Genomic DNA, 19,711 nt, shown 5'->3' with positions numbered 1-19,711 from the left:
GACGGATGGGCCAATCCGGCCTCATTCCTTCGTTGGCTGCCTGCCGGACAGGCGGGTTTGGCTCCCGTCTGTCCGGCCAACTTCCAAAGGTACGGGGAAGGGGGGTGGGGGGGTCGTGGGGGTCGGCCAGGGGGGTCGCGGGTCGGCTGGGGGGGCGGTCGGAGGTTGTTGGGGGGGGGGCGGTCGTTGGAGGGAGGGGGGTTTGCGTCGAGGGCAGGAGGGCCTGGGATCCCTCCTGCCCGTAATGTAGTGCGGGGTGGGGGTAGGGGGTCGCCGTGGCCAGGAGGGTTTGGGCTCCCTCCTGGCCCGATATTGTCGGGAAGTCGGCGGTCCTTCGGGGGGGGGGGGATGTATCGGACGTCGGGGAGTCGGCCGGGCAAGAGGGCTTGGGCTCCCTCTTGCTCCGATCGTGGATGCGGGTGCGGGTGGGAGCGCGTGCGAGCGGTCGTTCGGGGTGGGGGTGCGAGCGGTCCTGCTGGGGGGGTGAATCGGGCGTCGGGCGGGGTGGGAACTATGTTTAAAAACTTTTCTATACCGCGCTCAGGCATATAACGCGCGAGGGGTATGCGCGGTAGGTAAAATCGCGTATAACGCGCGCGTTATATCCGCGAAAATACGGTAATGCTTACTATTTCTAGTTTTATCAACCCTAGTGATGGCAAGAATATTGTTTTACACCAAACGTCCTCATGTCAATCTGTGAACATCATATATGCTATTCAATGTCCATGTGACTGCTTATACATAGGTCAAACATCACGGACCTTAACTATTAGAATTACTGAACATAAAAGCTGTCTGAACACTCGGAAATTAACAGCTCCGATAGTTGCTCATTGTACCCAATTTGACCATAGGTTTGAGAACTTAAAATGTTGGGTTATCGAGAAACTGCGCCCGACTCAGAGAAGAGGGGATACCAGAAGAATACTATGGCAGAAGGAACAACAATGGATTAGCCGATTACAAACTTTAGAGCCAGATGGCTTAAATACAGCTTATGAATGGCAGCCGTTCCTCTGAAATTTATTTTTAAAGTTCCTTCCTTTGGTTTTTTGGTGGTTGTTAGAAGTGCTTGTGTTTAACCTATCGTACATCACACTGTTGATGACGTCAATACGCCCGGTTCGTGTTTTATTCGAGCCGGGCGCGTCTTTCAGTCCCAGCACCATCTTGAGAGGAGTCGGCTTTACTTCCAGCAAATAATTAGAAGCAGAGAGATATTCGAGTTGGCATTCTTCCCCTGAAGTAGCCCTTGCCGGGCGAAACAGAAAGTCTTTTCTGTCGGGATCTTGAGTTGGAAGCCTTTGGTGAAAACCCTCGATTTCAGATGAGTGTATTTTTTCACGATTCCAGATATATGCTTCATATCTCTAAAAACTGCTTATATTTATGATATTCAGCTGTAGTCCTCGCCAAGTAATGTGGTTAAGTTTGGGATTCGGGCCTCTTACTGCTTGACAGTTATATTGAAATCACATAAAAAAAGACTGTGAAAAATAACAAAAAGAAGATTTTGTATGAATGAAAGACGTAAGAATTGATTATTTATATATGTTTTGGAGTTTTTTATAGACCCGTGATGATGAGTGGATGATTGGGTACTTGTGTAGTCCCAACCGCCCTCAATTGAGGTTTATTTTTCTCCTTTTCATCTTTTTCATCTTTTTGATTTTCAGTTTGTCAGCTATATCTTTGTATTTTTGGTCTGGATGAATCCCTGCTTATAACTGTATATGAAAAAACGTATTTGCAATATATTCACAAGTCTGCTACACATGAGTGACGAGGGCAAGAGAGGAAGATCCATACATGTAGAACTAGAAATGTGTAGGGAACGCAATTTGAATTAAATGGCATCTTGCAGTTAACATAACATAACATAATATTATACTTATAGACCGCGTTACCAAAAGGTTCTACGCGGTTTACAAAAGATTATAAACATTAAACATAATCGTATATTTGAATGAGTCAGCTAGTCAGGTATTTGGTAGTTTAATATATTGTACATCAATAGACTGAAATTCATTAAGGGTCCATTTTACAAAGCCGCGGTAGCGAGTACCGGCGCAGCAAATGCGACACAGATTTGAATGAGCTGTGTCGCATTTGTTAAGTGGGACTTGCTAGCACGGATTTGTTAAAGGGGCCCTAAAAGAATGTTCTTCTGATCACTTTCTCCGAGCAATCTTGTCCCGCTTTATCATTTATTTAATTTTTTTAAAAAGAAAAATTAGATGCTGTCTTCCTGAACAAATAAACGTTCGATATGGACAATACAAGGAAATCAAATTAGAAAACAAAAAAAAAAAACTTGGCATTGGAGGAATCAACTTCATTGTTTAATTTTATTTGAAGTTAGGGATGTTTGAAAGTTTCCAAGACGTACACGGTTTTTTGAAAAAAATTTGGGACCTATATATTCAAAATCTTTCCTCTAGGGCACGAAGTATGATTGTTAATATTTTACATTGAAGCTTTGGAAACATTTATAACTTTGTAATACCTAGTAATATGTGTCATCTTCCATTCAACAGTTTAAGAATCTATCTTATCTTATATATATATTCTTAAACTGTTGCAAACTCTGCATTTTGGATATTTAATTTATAACATTTTATTGAAGGAAATAATTAAATATAATATAATATACAAATAGATTTCATTTCAAATAGATTCACAATTATAATATTTACATACATATTTCTATCATTCCTTCAAAATATGTTTCCACATGACCCAAATCAACCCCCTTCTACCCCCACCTCCCTTCCCCCACTTCCTCCTCCCCCCCCCATTTACCCCCTCCCTTTTCCCGCACCTATTCACATTGTATTGAAGTAATTAATAAACTATAATATAAAATGAAATTTATCATTCCTTCAATATACATTTCAATATGACCTATTTCATCCTACCCCTACACCCCCAATATATATATATATACTTTAAAGAATCAGTAACTGAAAAGGTAATTTATCATCTGCTAACGCTCAGAGAGATGATAAGTTTTTCTAAGCATGCCATAATTACGACCCTAATACATATCTATGGAATGAGCTGAATAGCTTGTATGAAAAGTCTAGATTTCTTTTGATTCATATTGAAATGAACACGCCTGGGGTGGGGAAGACGTGAGGACATCTGGAGGGAGAGAGATAGCGCATGCAACAATGGAGTCATCATAAAGAGAAACCTTGCAAACAACTTCAAGCTCTTTTCAGCAGGAATCTATCTTATCTTTCTCTTCCATTTCGCTAGTCATGGAGGTATTGCAGAAACTTATTATGCCCTGTTCAAGACAGTACAGCATATTGATAAGGATAATTTCCCTGATCTTGAATGCAGCGGATCTCTGGCGTGCGATATAATGATGAACACAAAACACACAAGAGCTCTCCGGCATCTTATTATTTCTGATTTTCTGATTCTGTTTAATGACATGAACCCAAAGCAAAGTGACAATAGTCAAACTGAGACCAAGCAAAGGAATTTTAGAATTAAGAGTCATCACCTCTATACAGCTTGACAAGACATAATAATTGCCGGCAAGAAGAATAATTTGAATATTAATTGGAGGAACACCAAAAATGCTCCAGGCAATTAAATGTACAGCAGGTGCTTTGATAGATGCGAACATTTGTGTCTATTGTTGGTGTCGGACACACACTGTAACTATCCTTATTAAGCATGATTACATTTAGAGATTATTATGTACCGTACCACATAATGCAGTATGCGTAAAGAAATCAACAAATAAATTAAGAAATTTGATGATCGCACTATGTGAACCTAGAGGAGAAAGAAAGAAAAAATTGGGGGAGGGAATAGAGTGTGTCAGGTGGCAGTGGGCAGGCAGGGAGAGAAGAAGAAAAATTTGAACTCATGGAGGGATAGAGAGAGATGTTGGTTGGGGAATGGAATGAGCTCTGAAGGAGAGGAAACATGCAGGAGTCAGAACAAAAGAAAGAAATATTGGATGCACAGTCAGAAAGAAGTGCAACCAGAGACTCATGAAATTACCAGATAGCAAAGGTAGGAAAAATGATTTTATTTTCAATTGAATGATCAAAATGTGTCCGTTTTGAGAATTTATATCTGCTGTTTATATTTTGCACTATGGCCCCCTTTTACTAAACCGCAATGGTGGTTTTTAGCGCAGGGAGCCGCACTGAATGCCCCACGTAGCTCCTGACACTCATAGAGCAGCGCAGGGCATTTGGAGATTATTATGTACCGTACCACATAATGCAGTATGCATAAAAAAATCAACAAATAAATGAAGAAATTTGATGATCGCACTATGTGAACCTAGAGGAGAAAGAAAGAAAGGAGTAGGGTTGCCAGATTTTACTATAGTAAAATCCGAACCCCTAGACCTGCTCACACAGGCCCGCCCAGTTCCAACCATTCCTGCCCCGTTATGCCCCAGTCCCACCCCCAATCCCACCCTAGCCCCGCCCATATCCCGCTGCCTGCTCTCGTCGGGCAGGAGGAAATCCACGCATGCACGGATTTCCTCCCGCCCGATGCGATATAGAGGAGGTTTTTCAAAACCCGGACAAAGTGCCAGGTTTTGAAAAGCCGTCCGGACCCCCAGACATGTCCTCAAAAGGAGGACATGTCCGGAGAAATCCGGATGTCTAGTATCCCTAGAAAGGAGAGATGAGGTCATGCGATATAGTCATTTAGGCCAAGATTCTATAAAAGGCGCCGTTGGCAGTGGACACCGATCCCGTGTCAATCACGCGACAAGTACCATTTATAGAATGGCGGCTCCGGGAAAGGTAGGCGCCGGAAATGTCGACCAGGATTTTCAAGGCCTACATTTCATGTGAATCATGCCTACAGAGGCACTTTACGACACCCAACGCCACATCCAGTGGTAGCCACGCTCACAGTGACTTTTAAGGGCAAATTCTATAAGAAGCGCCCAAAAGTTAGGCGCCGATATAGGCACTGTTCAGCGTGATTCAAGTAAAATTGGGTGCTGGTTAGTGAATCACGCTATTTCGGAGGCGCCCAAGAAATAGGCCAGCTCTAGGCACAACTAAAAGTTAGACGCCCATATGAGCGCTTAAGCATGCTTAAGAGCAGCGATTCTGTAAGAAGGCGCCTAACACGAAGCCACGCCCATGCCTAACATGCATAGCGCCTATTTTTTTAAAGGCCGCCTAAATTTTTAGAGGCGCCTTGTTACAGAATCGCATTTTTCTTGATAGGCGCCTATGTTTCAATCAGTGCTGATTAAAAAGCTTAATTGGGCTTGTTATTCAATTTTGGTAGATGCCTATCTAGATGGGCGCCTCCGAAATAGGTGCTTAACTTTAGGCGCTGGTTACAGAATACGGGCCTTAATGTCATAAAGCGCCTCTGTAGGCGCAATGCAGGCGCTGTTTTTAAGGCACTGGTAGGCGCCTATATTTTTTTTTGTTTTGAGATGTCTCGAAAACCAATCCCACAAACAAGATGAAAACTTACTAGCATACCTCGAGGCCCTAACATACAAGAAATTAACATAGAAATTAACTCGATCTCATACCCCATTCAACCCACGCTAAAACTCCTCGGAGGGCTGATAGGCAGAGGTTGTACCATGCAAATACAAATCAACAAAATTATAAAAACATTATTCGCCACTATGAGAAACCTAAGACAAGTCCGAAAATTCTTCGACAGAAAACAATTCCTACTCGTGGTTCAATCACTGATCCTAGGCCTAATAGACTACTGCAACGTACTATATCTCCCCTGGCCTGCAACCATGATAAAACAACTTCAAACAACACAAAACACAGCCTTAAGACTTATCTATTCATTGAAAAAATACGACCACATCACAGAGGCATACCACAATTCACACTGACTCCCAATACAAGCCAGAATACACTTCAAATTCCTTTGCCTAATATTCAAAGCTATAAACGGAAACAGCCCTACCTACTGGAACAATCGACTAACTCATTCCACTTCAAACAGACACAGGCGAACCCACACAATATTCACACATCCGCCAACCAAAAATGTCAAATGAAAAAAATATATGACAACCTACTGGCCACCAGAGCAGCGAAACTGGCCAGACAACTCACCAATCTGCTGACTTCGACCACAGACTACAAAACCTTCAAAAAAGAAACAAAAACCCTACTCTTCAAAAAAATACATAAAACCAATATAACACAACCAATAATGTTCCAAACTCCTCCTGCAATACTATCTACTCCTTAGCAAATTAGAAAATGTTCAAACTATTCCTCAAATACTTCTTAATATGTACTTCTTAAGATCATAACAATTCTTATGTAATCCGCCTTGAACCGCAAGGTAAAGGCGGAATAGAAATCACTAATGTAATGTAATGTTTGGTTTTTTAAACGGCATTTTCAACTTGTTAGGAGCCGTTTGGGTACCGTTTATAGACTAAGGGCCTTAAATAGTTTAAAAGTATTAATATGCAAACAAACCTATTCCAGAGATGGGGAAACAGTAGAACTAGGGAGCATGAATTGTAACATCAGGAAGTAATTTTTCACTGAAAGCGTTTTTATTTTCCCGTTTTTATTTGGGGGACTCAATTGGAATTTTGAGAAGCGTCTTTAAAGAGGAATGTCTTAAGGAGTGGGATAAACACAAAGGATTCTTATATGGCAGGAGAATGGAATCAAATCAAGCGTGGTGGGGATTAGATAACTAGTAATTAGAGGGAAAAAAGGCCAGTGCAGGGCAGGCTTCGACTTGTAGGTGCCATGAAAATGTCAAGCATTCAGTGGCGTAGTAAGGGTGAGCGACGATCGGGGCGGTGACACCCCTACACAGCCCCTCATCTACCCACACAGCGCACGCGCCCCCATTCCCTTTCCCTGTACCTTTTTAACTTCTCCAGCGTGAGCAGCATGCCCGCGACATTGTCGGCTCGCCCTGTGACGTCACTTCCTAGGTGTGGGTCCCGGAAGTGACATCAGAGAGAGCGCTGATGCCGATGCGGGCAGCAACCTTGCACCGGGGAAGGAAAAGAGGTACAGAGAAGAGGGGGGTGGAGAGGAGGAGAGGTGCCAAGCCCTTAGGAAGATGGCGCCCAGGTCGGACCCACTCCCCCACATGCCTCCTTACTATGACACTGCTTATTTGTAAATGGGTTTCTACCAGAGCCTTTAATTCAGTAGCATAATTAAATGAAATAACTATTTCTGAAGTTTATAGGGACGGGCGGGGACAGAGGGGATTCCTCACGGGGATGGGCAGGGACGTAGGGGATTCCTCGCGGGGACTGGTGGGGACGGAGGGATTCCTCACGGAGACGGGTGGGGACGGGTGAGACTTTGGTGGGGACGGGTGGGATTTCTGTCCCCGCGCAACTCTCTAGTGTGTACATGGATAGAACAACACAAAAAAGTGCACCTAAAGGGTTAATAACGAAAGACCCAGCTGTCGCACAAATAGCACTGCATGAAAAAGTTAAAAAAATTAAAAATAGGGAGTAAATCCCCCCCCCAACTAAGCATAGAAAACAGAGAACCAGCAGCCCACTTACCTCAGATCAACATCTACCTGTGGAGGATCGAAAGTGAAAAAAATGTGGCTTCCCTCTAACAGTCTTATAAAGACACTGGGGAAAGCCTCTTTCTGCTGAAGACAGCTAGAGGAGAGAGGAAGGGCCTGGTTTTCATGCCGAAACGAAGAAAGCAAGTGTCTCCCAGTGTCACTAAACCCAGTTCTTTACCATATGAAAGAGCAGAGAAACACAAAGAAAAAGACAGGGAGATAAAGAGAGAGAAGGGAAAAGGACCAACAGGGGGGGGGGAAAAACCCAAAGGAGGAAAGAAGAGAAAGGAAAAGGAAGAGAGAGGGGAGGAGGGGAAAAGGGAGTGCAGGAAGAAAAGAAGGCGGAAATAAAAAAGGGGCAAAGCACAGAGGATGTGGTAAGAGCGGATAGCATAGCTGGTTTTAAGAAAGGTTTGGAGAAGTTCCTGGAGAAAAAGTCCATAGTCTGTTATTGAGAAAGACATGGGGGAAGCCACTGCTTGCCCTGGATCGGTAGCATGGAACGTTACTACTCCTTGGGGTTCCGGAATCTTTTGTTACTCTGGGATTCCAGAATCTTGCTATTCTTTAGGATTCTGAATGGAATGTTGCTACTCCTTGGGTTTTGGCCAGGTACTAGTGACCTGGATTGGCCACCGTGAGAACAGGCTACTGAGCTTCATGGACCATTGGTCTGACCCAGTAAGGCTATTCTTATGTTTAAAAAAAAGGGAACACTAAAAAAAAATAATAATCTGTTAAAACACAGCAAGATACAAAACAGTCAAAGAAAAAAAGAGGAAACCACAAAAAAGCTGCCTCTTGTTATCCTGAACATAAAGGCGTCACCTCCATTTGCTTTCTAGTTTTTGATGTGGTGCCTGCGTGAGATGATTCTTTGGTTTAGCATCTGTCCTGTGTCCCTGGTGACCAGTCAAATGCGCGCAGGACATTGGCGTGCCCACAATTCAGCCCCAACAGTGGCACGAAGAACACGTGCGTGCCACCCTATTCCTTCCATTTTCCGCTCTCTCAAAGGGGGCGTGGGGGGAAACCCCACTGTCATTCGGGGGAAGGTTGGCGATCTCGATTACAACTCACGCTCTCGCTCTGAAGTGGGTGTGTGTGGGTGGGAACCTTTTACAACTACCCGCTCTCGTGCTCTTAGGGGGGGTGCTCAATGCCGACGCGCTCTAAATTAAAAGATTGCTGCAAACCTGTCCTCCCCACTACACTTACAATTGTGCCCCAACAATTCTGCTCCCTTCATGCGCGCATTTGACTGAGCGGAATTGTCGGCATGCTAATGTCCTTCACGCTAAAGTCGGTGTATCATCTCCCCAGTATAGCATCCTTTTCACATTTTCTATATCGAATATACAACATTTGAGGAGTCCCGTGAGAAGATCTTTCTGTGTTGAATGTGTAGGAATGTTACACAAAGGAAACACACACACGCAGTCTTAGAGTCGGGAAGGAGGCGCTGTCAGGGGCTAGCTCCGAGTCTCTATTTATTATGCTTCTAAGCTAATGACATCATAGTAACTCCCTTGTTTACACGTCTCATGATTGGTGGGTACAAAGGTACATGGTTTTACATTGGTGGATACAAAGATAGGTACATGCTTATGAATCGTGATCACCCTCCCTTTACCTAGTGATCATCCTCCAACTCAGCACTTAGATAAAGGGCCTGATTAACACGTGGACAGAGCCTGAGTCTTTGCACGTCCTCAAGGCCTATCAGCTGATGTCCTTTCCTAATAAAGACTGCTCAAATAAGATAAGCATGTGACAGTCCAAAGGTTATAATGCATACTCCTTAAGCTATCTTGATTAGTCTTAAGCTCAGGGCCTAGGCAGATTCTGATGTTGCCTATATAAGGGATAAGGGCAAACTTCTGTCAGGTTAATATGTGACAAACGCAGTCTTGTGACAAGATGCTAGCATTTTCCTTTACTTAGAATGGCTGCATGGCAAGAAGGGAAAGGGAATAATTCATAATTCTTTCACAGGGGCGGTGAAATCAGTGTGCCGATCTCACCCTGTTTCAGAATGGCAGAATGGCGTCCCTACATGAATGGTTTTCCCACATGGGAAATAGTAGTGTCTTCTTACAGTTCACTATATAGCAAAGACTAGTGTCTTTCTTCTTCAACCAAACTGAAATGAAAAGAACACAAGGGAATGAAATGTAGGTGGATTAAATTTAGCTGGGCATGGGAAATATTAGCCTGTTAACCCCTGAAGACAGCCAGTGTTACCCTCTGTCCTTCTGAAATAGAACAACGGACAATCAATTTTTAATTGAAATTAAATACAGAAAAAACAAAAGTTTTCTTAGCAAGCCCAAAGGATAAAATTACTAAAACATCGCTTCACTTAAACGGTCACGATTACTTGATTTCTAAATCTATAAAAATATTAGGAGTCACATTAGACAATCATTTGTCCATGGTTGAACCCGCAAATTTAGTGGTGAAGAAGTGCTTTTTTGCACTATGGAAACTAAAGACCATCAAAAAATATTTTGATCCTCGTGTCTTTTAGACTACTGATGCAGTCATTGGTTCTATCTATATTGGACTACTGCAATATCGTTTACTTGGGTGTATCTAAAAAAACTTTGAGAAAATTGAGAATAGTACAGAACACGGCTGTCCGTCTGATATTTGGGCTGAAGAAAAGCGATCATGTTACTCCCTACTATAGACTGCTGCACTGGCTGCCGATGGAGGCACGAGTAATATTTAAGTTCTCTTGCATTTGCTTCAAGTTGGTTTGAGGATTAGCCCCTACCTATCTTTTGCCTCATTTCGTGCTATACAGCCCTACAAGGATAACCAGAAATTGTCATTTATTTGCCTATCCAGGTCCTTTTTGAATAGGACTTTTATGTTTCAAGTAAGCAGTTCTGGTTAGGCAATTACATCAATGGAGCCAGGTTGACCTATGGCGCATTTCGGAAAAAAATTAAGACTATATTGTTTGATAGATTCATTTCCTAAATAGAAGTTATATTAATTACAATAATTGTACTCTGACTATTCTTAAAGAAATATGTTGTACTTTCGCTATTTGTATTTTGCTGATTGTCCAGCTCGAGAGGGTTCAAAGGAGAGCGACACGTTTGATAAAAGGGATAGAAAACCTCTCATACGCTGAGAGATTGGAGAAACTGGGTCTCTTTTCCCTGGAGAAGAGGAGACAGAGGGGATATGATAGAGACTTACAAGATCATGAAGGGCATAGAGAGAGTGGAGAGGGACAGATTCTTCAAACTTCCGAATAATAAAAGAACAAGAGGGCATTCGGAAAAGTTGAAAGGGGACAGAGTCAAAACGAATGCTAGGAAGATCTTCTTTACCCAACGAGTGGTGGACACCTGGAATGCGCTTCCAGAGGGTGTAATAGGGCAGAGTACAGTACAGGGGTTTAAGAAAGGATTGGACAATTTCCTGCTGGAAAAGGGGATAGAGGGGTATAAATAGAGGATTACTGCACAGGTCCTGGACCTGTTGGGCCGCCACGTGAGCGGACTGCTGGGCATGATGGACCTCAGGTCTGACCCAGCGGGGGCATTGCTTATGTTCTTATGTTCTCTTCAGTGTAAACCGCCTAGAAATCGTCTGATTATGGCAGTATAGAAGAATAAAATTATGTTATGTTATATATGTTATGCCAGCTTGCCATCTTCCCCACAAACCACAAGCAGACAATGGTTGAACAATTATTTTAAAAATACCAGAGAGAGTAGAAAATGCATTTCTTCTCTGCTGTACCAAGACAATTAGATTAAAAAAAAGATCTTTATGTGCTGATGAAGTTTCTACTTTAATAATGTCATTTCTCTTGGGCAGAATACATTAGAGCTAGATTTTGCAAATTTCAGATTAAGAATTCTCCTCTTGTGAATATCAAATGTGTTTGGCTGACAAATGGAAATGTTACAATTTGTCATATCTTAGCAGAGAACAAAAAGAAAGATCCAAACAACCAGTGTTGGGAGCATTACGGCGTGCGTGGGGAGGCTTTAATATGACATATCGGAACACTGACATTTCTCGACGTCTACTATCTAATCTCAGAACCACTCAGTGAGCAAACAACAGCTGATTGAGTTACCGTAAAGAGAAGGTTCCATTGTGCCTCGGAGAACCATTTGCTGATTTGTTTATTATGTCGTCAGAAGATCTGAAAGTATAATGCATTATCTGAATTTCGATATGTACAATTTACCCCCCCCCAAAAAAATTATCTAGCGTCTTGTCGTTTATTGTTCTGCAATCACTGGGGTGCTTATGAAAAGATGGTATTCCATCAGATAGGCCTTTCCTTGTTAGAGATTAAAAATGAAAGAGATAAGCACGTCTTCGGGAATCATTTACAGAAGGAGTTTTTACAACTGCAAATTCTTTTATAGACTTTCAAAAAACATATTAAGTTCAGCAATCGCCCCCCAAATGACATCAGCTTACAGGGAGAAATCGCCAATTCCCATCGTTTACAGAGAAAATCACCGATTCCCAGCGCTTTTGTCACCGTGTGTTGCCTCTCCTTCAGAAACACACCAGGTCTCCCACCGTGTTGTTCGCGGTTTCACCCTATTCATGTTGGTTTTTCATAGAAAACTGCAAATAACATATGAAAAAGTTATTTGCTGCTTTTCTGTATTCGCGGGTCTGTTAATCCCCTCTCGCAGAGAATACGGAGGGAGAAGTGTACGCAGTTATGTTATATGTTGTCTGTCATCCTGCCTAATTCTCCAAAGCAGTTTGAAATTCAGTTTTTCGTAGCCTAAAATACGGGTGCCTAACTCATTCCGCGCTCAAACTCTGTCCCTAGCCATGCTCATTTTTTTCAGCGAGGGTAGGTGCCTGAGTTCAGCACCTACCTGAAAATAATTTTAAAAAAAAAAAAATTGGTTTTAATGGTGCTGTTCAATTAAGAGTGCCAATTGAACCAATTAAAAAAATTGACCTCCCTTGTGCACTTGTTTTCATATTCCTCTATAAAATCCTGTCATCATAAGGAGTTCCTTGAGAGAACCCTTTCATTTCAAGCCGCTAAATTGAATGTATGGCTTGGAAAAATGATGTTAGAGGTCTCTTCCTATCTTGATTTTAGAAAATTGTTAAAGACTCAACTCTTAATGCATTCTGCTTCATTTTTTCAATCAAGTTCCTTAGATTCAACTTGATGTATTTGATCTGTTCTATGTATTACTTCTTTCCCTGCCAGGCCGGTATTTTCTGCATTGTATTTGTAAATGCTTTCTGTCTTTATCTGTTCTTAAGTCCATTATTCTAATTGTATTTTATCTGTATCCCATGTATTAGCTCACCTTGTTGTGAACCGCCTAGAACCTTTTCAGTATGGCGGTATATAAGAATAAAATGATTATTATTCTTTGAGATTCTGTATGGAATGTTCTACTCTTTGGGATTCTGGAATCTTGCTATTCTTTGAGATTCTGTATGGAATGTTGCTACTCTTTGGGATTCTAGAATCTTGTTACTCTCTGGGATTCTGGAGTCTTGCTATTCTTTGAGATTCTGTATGGAATGTTGCTACTCTTTGGGATTCTAGAATCTTGTTACTCTCTGGGATTCTGGAATCTTGCTATTCTTTGAGATTCTGTATGGAATGTTGCTACTCTCTGGGATTCTGGAATCTTGTTACTCTTTGGGATTCTAGAATCTTGTTACTCTCTGGGATTCTGGAATCTTGATAGGCTGCTATCTTAATGCATTCTGCTTCATTATTTCAATCAAGTTCCTTAGATTCAACTTGATGTATTTGATCTGTTCTATGTATTACTTCTTTCCCTGCCATTATATTGTAAATGCTTTCTGTCTTTATCTGTTTAAGTCCATTATTCTAATTTGTATTTTATCTGTATCCCATGTATTACCTCACCTTGTTGTGAACCGCCTAGAACTTTTTCGGTATGGCGGTATATGAGAATAAAATTATTATTATTATTGAACTATTACTATTCTACCACAGCTAGGTGAAAAGAACGAAGTCTGGAACTGGCCGTGGAGGAGAAGGGTAACGTTAAGAGTGACAAATCTGAGGAACGGAGTTCGCTGGGAGGTGTATAAGGAGAGAGAAGAGAGGAGAGATATTGAGGGGCAGCAGAACGAACCCACTTGTAGGTCAACAATAGGAGCTTGAACTGTATGTGAAGGCAGATAGGGAGCCAGTGAAGTGATTTAAGGAGAGGGGTGACATAGTAGAAGATGAGTCATGCAACAGAGTTCTGCACAGATTGCAAGGGAGAGAGCCGACACTGCGGTAGGCCAGTTAGAGGTAGATTGCAGTAATCTATGCGTGAGGTTACGAGAGCTTGGACAAAGGTCCGGGTAGTTTGTTCAGAGAGGAAGGGGCGAGTTTTGGTGATATTGAAGAGATAGAAGCGACAGGTCTTAGCAGCTTGTTGGATACACTTAAAAATGAGAGGTCAACATCGACGAGGACTCCAAGGTTGCAATCAGGAGAGACTGAAACGATGACAGTATTATTTACCGAGATGGAGAACGGAGGAGGAGGAGCAGCTCAGTATCGGACATGTGTAGTTTCAGATGATGGCAGGACATCCAGGCAGCAATGTCAGCCAAATGGGCAGAGACTTTGTAGTTTTAGTTTTATTAAACTGCTTGTTCTTACCACAGGTCCAAGCAGTTTACGTCATTCAAATGCAATAGAATACAAAGAAAATAACTCCTACAACAATAGGACAGACCTAAATAAAGAATCAGTCAAAGCACATCCTCATTCACACGTAAATAGTTTTCTGATGTCAGTTCTTTCAAAATCCCAATGAAGAGGGAGCCAATTTTCACAACTCGATATATGTAAATTATTTCTGCTGCAACAGAATTTTTCCAAATACCTCTTCAAAGAAAAAAAAAAAAGTTTTTAACATTGTTTTAATAGCCTTACGATTCCCCTCCAGTCTCAATTCCTGTGATAACCGATTCCATAATCTTGGCGCCATGAAATAAAAAGCTTTAATTATGAAGTCACATTAGGGTTTTTGGATTTTTTTATCACCAGCCGCAGTGGTAAAAGCTCCGACACTCAGAGAATTATTATGAGCATTAGAACTTTTACTGTGGCAATTTTTTTAAAAACGCCAACGCGGCTTCAAAAAAGAGAGGGTAACTCAGGTGCCCAACTTTGTAGCTGCCATTTATAGAAGGAAGCATTTCCGTATTCTGAATTTAAAAAAAACAAAAAAAACTCTCCAAAAATAGCCAGACCCTTATAATAATGATATGTGAGGGATAAGTCTCAGAGTTCACAGGTCAACGCCATACAGACTGTAACACGCAATGGGCTGCTGTCTAATGGCGAATAAGACCTTCAAATAATCATCAGTTACTTTCCATGATCTATAAATAAAAAGTGTCATCATACTGCATTAAGTGCACATTCTTTATAAAAAAAAATTATTCATATTAAAACATTCTGGGATTATTTATCAAATTTATCAGCACAAAAGATCGTTGCGCTCTGTAAACTCTGCTTTGTTAAAGGTCAATGTTAATCCGAAATATGTTGAGACCGGCGCAATGACCTTTTGTTTTGCTGGGGTGAAATTATGGAATTCGTTGGTCGGGCAGTTAAGGGAATGTGCTGACAGAGGAACTTTCAGATACCTCCTCAAAACACAACTGTTCGTCGGTGCTTTTTTATAGGGTCTGATTTTGTCCTGATCGAAGATTAACTGTGAATTTGAATTCTGACGATGTTTTGTCTCTTTTTTTGTACTGGTTTTAAGTATTATGTATGTGGATATATTGTAGACCGCCTAGGATTTAGAAGGCATAGAAATTTAAAAAATAAACAAATAGACACTGTTCAGGGGCGAATAGGATTTAGCCATTTTCTCCACACCCTGAGGCGTTCCATTTTCGGCGAAACGCTGGCCACCGTCGATGTGAGACGGACCCTCGATTGAGACTGAGATGTTATTCCCTTCACTTTTGTTTCTATTTTTCCCAGTATCATTGGACAAGGGAATTGACTTAGTAGAGAAAGAGAGACTGTTCACCCTCTCCAAGGTGAACGAGAGGGCACTCGCTAACGTTAGAAGGCAAAAGATTCCGTACAAACGTAAGGAAGTTCCTTCTTCTACCAGAGAGTGGTGGAGGTCTGGAACGCTCTCCCGGAGGCTGATATAGGGGAAAACACCCTTCAGGGATTCAAGACAAGGTTGGATAAGTTCCTGCTGGACCAGAACATACGTAGGTAAGGCTAGACTCTAGTAGGGCGCTGGTCTTTGACCTAAGGGCCGCCGCAAGAGCGGACTGCTGGGCACGATGGACCACTGGTCCGACCCAGCAGCGGCAAATCTTATGTTCTTAAACATATAATACTTGTCCCCTTCAACTCTTTGTTCTCTGCATTGCACAAGGCTTATTTAGAAGCAGTCCAGTTGAGGAGGTTTATGTCAATGAGGTAACGCTTACCCTTGTAAAACATTTTCACACTTGAATGATTTGGCTGGTGTGGGGAGGGTTCTGAGGCTTTTTCCTACCTCCTGGGCATTTTTTTGCTCTAACGATTGTGCACTGACAGAGGCTTGAGTCGAATAGTAGTTACTGTACATATCAGTAATGCATGCTAGCTGATTTTGGCTTTATAGAGTGTGCCGTTTAACAATATAAGGCAGTTGTATTGTCCTTATGAACTTTTATTGGTATAACCATAGGCCCTCTTCTATCAAACTGCAATAGCAGTTTTTAGCGCAGGAAGCACGCTGAATGGCCCACACTGCTCCCGACGCTCATAGAAACTCAATGAGCGTCGGGAACAGCGCAGGCCATTCAGCGTGGCTCCCCGCGCTAAACACTGCAATCGCAGTTTGATAGAAGAGGGCCGTAGTGACAACCAACAGTTACTTAAATCATATACAGTATATTTAAAGGCACTTAGCTTGCGACTTGGCAAACTTTAATTTCTCATCCAAATAATCCAAAATTTCCCCGACTCCACACTGAAGTTCCACTAATGAAGCTGTCTCAAGGGGCAATCAAAAAGCAGCCTTGGGCCAAAAGAATGCCGTGCCAGTTAAATATGGGGTCTTGGCGTCTTAGAAATCCCCAGCGGCATTGAACAGGAAATTACATCACTAGGCGAGAGAGCGAAGTTAGAGAAATGAATGCAATATATTACTGGTTGATTCATTAAATGAAACCCACCAGAGCCACCCAATATATCAGAGCATATAATATATAATAGTATTCCATTCAACGTAATCATTCAACCCAGGCGTGGTATAGGCTCTGATATGTGGGTCAGAGGGCGGTGATATTGAACACCTCTTGAATTATAAGGAGCAGTGTTGGATTTATGAACTGCAGTCAGTGGACTCTGATGGTCTAAATCAGTGGTTCCCAACCCTGTCCTGGAGGACCACCAGGCCTGTCGGGTTTTCAGGATAGCTCTAATGAATATGCATGAGAGGGATTTATTTATTTAATTTATTTATTTGCTCAATTTTTTAGCCCGTCCTCCCAATCTATATATATAAAATCGGAGGTATGTATGTGTGTATGTATGTATGTGTGTGTGTGTGTATGTGCCGCGATCACGCAAAAACAGCTTGACCGATTTGAACGAAAGTTGGTATGCAGATCCCTCACTACCTGGGGTGATATGTTCTGGGGGTCTCGCGGCCCTCCTGCACACGTGGGCGGAGCTACAAACATAACATCAGATTTCACCCATTCATGTCAATGGAAAAAATGTAAAGAGCTGCCATTCTCACAGTAATTCAAAAACGGCTTGACCGATTTGAACGAAACTTGGTATGCAGATTCCTCACTACCTGGGGTGATATGTTCTGGGGTGTCGCGGCCCACCTGCACACGTGGGCGGAGCTACAATCAGAAAATCAGATTTCACCCATTCATGTCAATGGAAAAAATGTAAAAAGCTGCCATTCTCACAGTAATTCAAAACCGGCTTGACCGATTTGAACGAAACTTGGTATGCAGATCCCTCACTACCTGGGGTGATATGTTCTGGGGGTCTCGCGGCCCACCTGCACACGTGGCCAGAGCTACAAACAGAAAATCAGATTTCACCCATTCATGTCAATGGAAAAAATGTAAAAAGCTGCCATTCTCACACTAATTCCAACTACCTGGGGTGATATGTTCTGGGGGTCTCGCGGCCCGCCTGCTCACGTGGGCGGAGCTACAAACATAAAATCATATTTCACCCATTCATGTCAATGGTAATAATGTAAAAAGCTTCCATTCTCACAGTAATTCAAAAACGGCTTGACCGATTTGAACGAAACTTGGTATGCAGATCCCTCACTACCTGGGGTGATATATTCTGGGGGTCTCGCGGCCCACCTGCACACATGGGCGGAGCTACAAACATAAAATCAGTTTTCACCCATTCATGTCAATGGTAAAATTGTAAAAAGCTGCCATTCTCACAGTACTTCAAATACGGCTTGACCGAATTGAACGAAACTTGGTATGCAGATCCCTCACTATCTGGGGTGATATGTTCTGGGGGTCTCGCGGCCCACCTGCACACGTGGGCGGAGCTACAAACAGAAAATGAGATTTCACCCATTCATGTCAATGGAAAGGATGTAAAAAGCTGCCATTCTCACAGTAATTCCAACTATAAAACACTTTCTATGACACTATAACCACTAGGGACATCGTTTCTATTCTACCACGGACACCATACATATAGAGTTTGTATGTTCTAACTGTGTTTGTAACTGTTTCCTTCATGCACCCCAGTTCATAATGTTATTACATTACATGAGTACTCACATATGCTGAACTAGGAACACAGGTTCCATTCTGAACCGGGAAAAAACTGCATGGAGTTTCTTTTCAACCTGAGTTTCCACATATTGAGTTGTTTAAATCAATACTGAAACTTTTGGATGCCACTTATTCCAACATATCTTCCTTTTCAGTTTAAGAGATTGCAAATTCCAGTGAGACTTGCATTCTCTATCACAATCAACAAATCACAGGGACAGACTATTACATACTGTGGAGTGGATTTAAGATCCCCCTGTTTTTCCCATGGACAACTCTATGTTGCTTGCTCAAGGGTGGGTTCACCCAAGAATTTATATGTTCTTGCTCCTGGAGGTGAAACTAAAAATGTTGTTTATAATCAAGTTTTGTGTTAGTTGTATTGTATTCATTTTGTCAAATATTTCACATTATAATTTGAATATTGTACTTTTTATAAAGCTGTTAAAAAATAATTTCATTCACCACTATAAGGTATCTTTATTTGAATCCATTTACAGTGTTATTGCTATAATTAAATACCCGTGCAACGCCGGGGCATCAGCTAGTCTGCATATAATGGAGGTGCCAGGCATGCAAAAACTTCTCCTTGCATGCCTGGCACCTCCGTTATATGCAGATGTCTCATGCATATTCATTAGGGCTATCCTGAAAACCCGACTGGCCTGGTGGTCCTCCAAGACAGGGTTGGGAACCACTGGTCCAAATGATGAACTCAACTGAATGCCGTTGGTCTCAGCCTGTTAGGTCTTGTTCATAGACTACCATCGGAAGTGGCCACCATAATGAATGAAGAGAATGGATAAAAGTTTGAAGAATCCTGAACATTTTTAAGATGCGAACCAGGGTCTTCTAGTGAAAAATAACTGCTGAATAACTGTACCGCTTGTCCATCGTTAAATATGGTAATAACTGAGTTATGGTTGTCTTTTTTTTGCAGAAAACGCTTCACTGACACAACTGGTGTGAAACATAGCGGTGTTTTTCAATTTGTATTTATAACAATATCCTAAATATATGGGAAACGGGACACAAATATGAGAAACGGAATGATGAGAGTGAGAAGATTGAACAATGAACCTTGAATAATGAATTCTGAATAATGCATATTGAATATGGACTGAGAATTTAGGAATATTTTTTACTGAATTTCAGCAAAAAGGACTGATGAGGAAGAGTAGGGTGGGAATAACTACATTTTATACATGTTGTACTATAAGTCCACTATCTGATGGTCCACAAATTATTTTTTTCTTCTGTGAAAACTGTTGGCATTCCCACTGTACCCAGAAAGGGATAAATTCAGTAAATGGTGACCAAATTTGGAACAAATGAGAGCTAGGGGCTCATAATCGAAAGAGAAATATGTCTAAAA

The 19,711-nt window shown here is 41.8% G+C and overlaps 1 long non-coding RNA gene across 3 annotated transcripts in view; it reads left to right on the top strand.

Moving 5' to 3' along the window:
- LOC117364107 overlaps positions 1 to 19,480 on the top strand; it is a 128,507-nt gene extending 109,027 nt beyond the window's left edge. For 2 of the 3 annotated variants that reach the window (XR_004540181.1, XR_004540180.1), the window contains one exon: positions 19,277 to 19,480. This is a non-coding gene — a long non-coding RNA (uncharacterized LOC117364107). Of the gene's footprint in view, positions 1 to 857; positions 1,369 to 19,276 lie in introns of those variants that run through there. The other variant, XR_004540182.1, reaches the window with a different exon arrangement.
- Positions 19,481 to 19,711: the final 231 nt, after the last annotated feature.

This window comes from Geotrypetes seraphini, chromosome 7, assembly GCF_902459505.1.
Source record: "Geotrypetes seraphini chromosome 7, aGeoSer1.1, whole genome shotgun sequence".
Lineage (NCBI taxonomy): Eukaryota > Metazoa > Chordata > Amphibia > Gymnophiona > Dermophiidae > Geotrypetes > Geotrypetes seraphini.
This window is presented reverse-complemented; position numbering and strand designations above follow the sequence as displayed.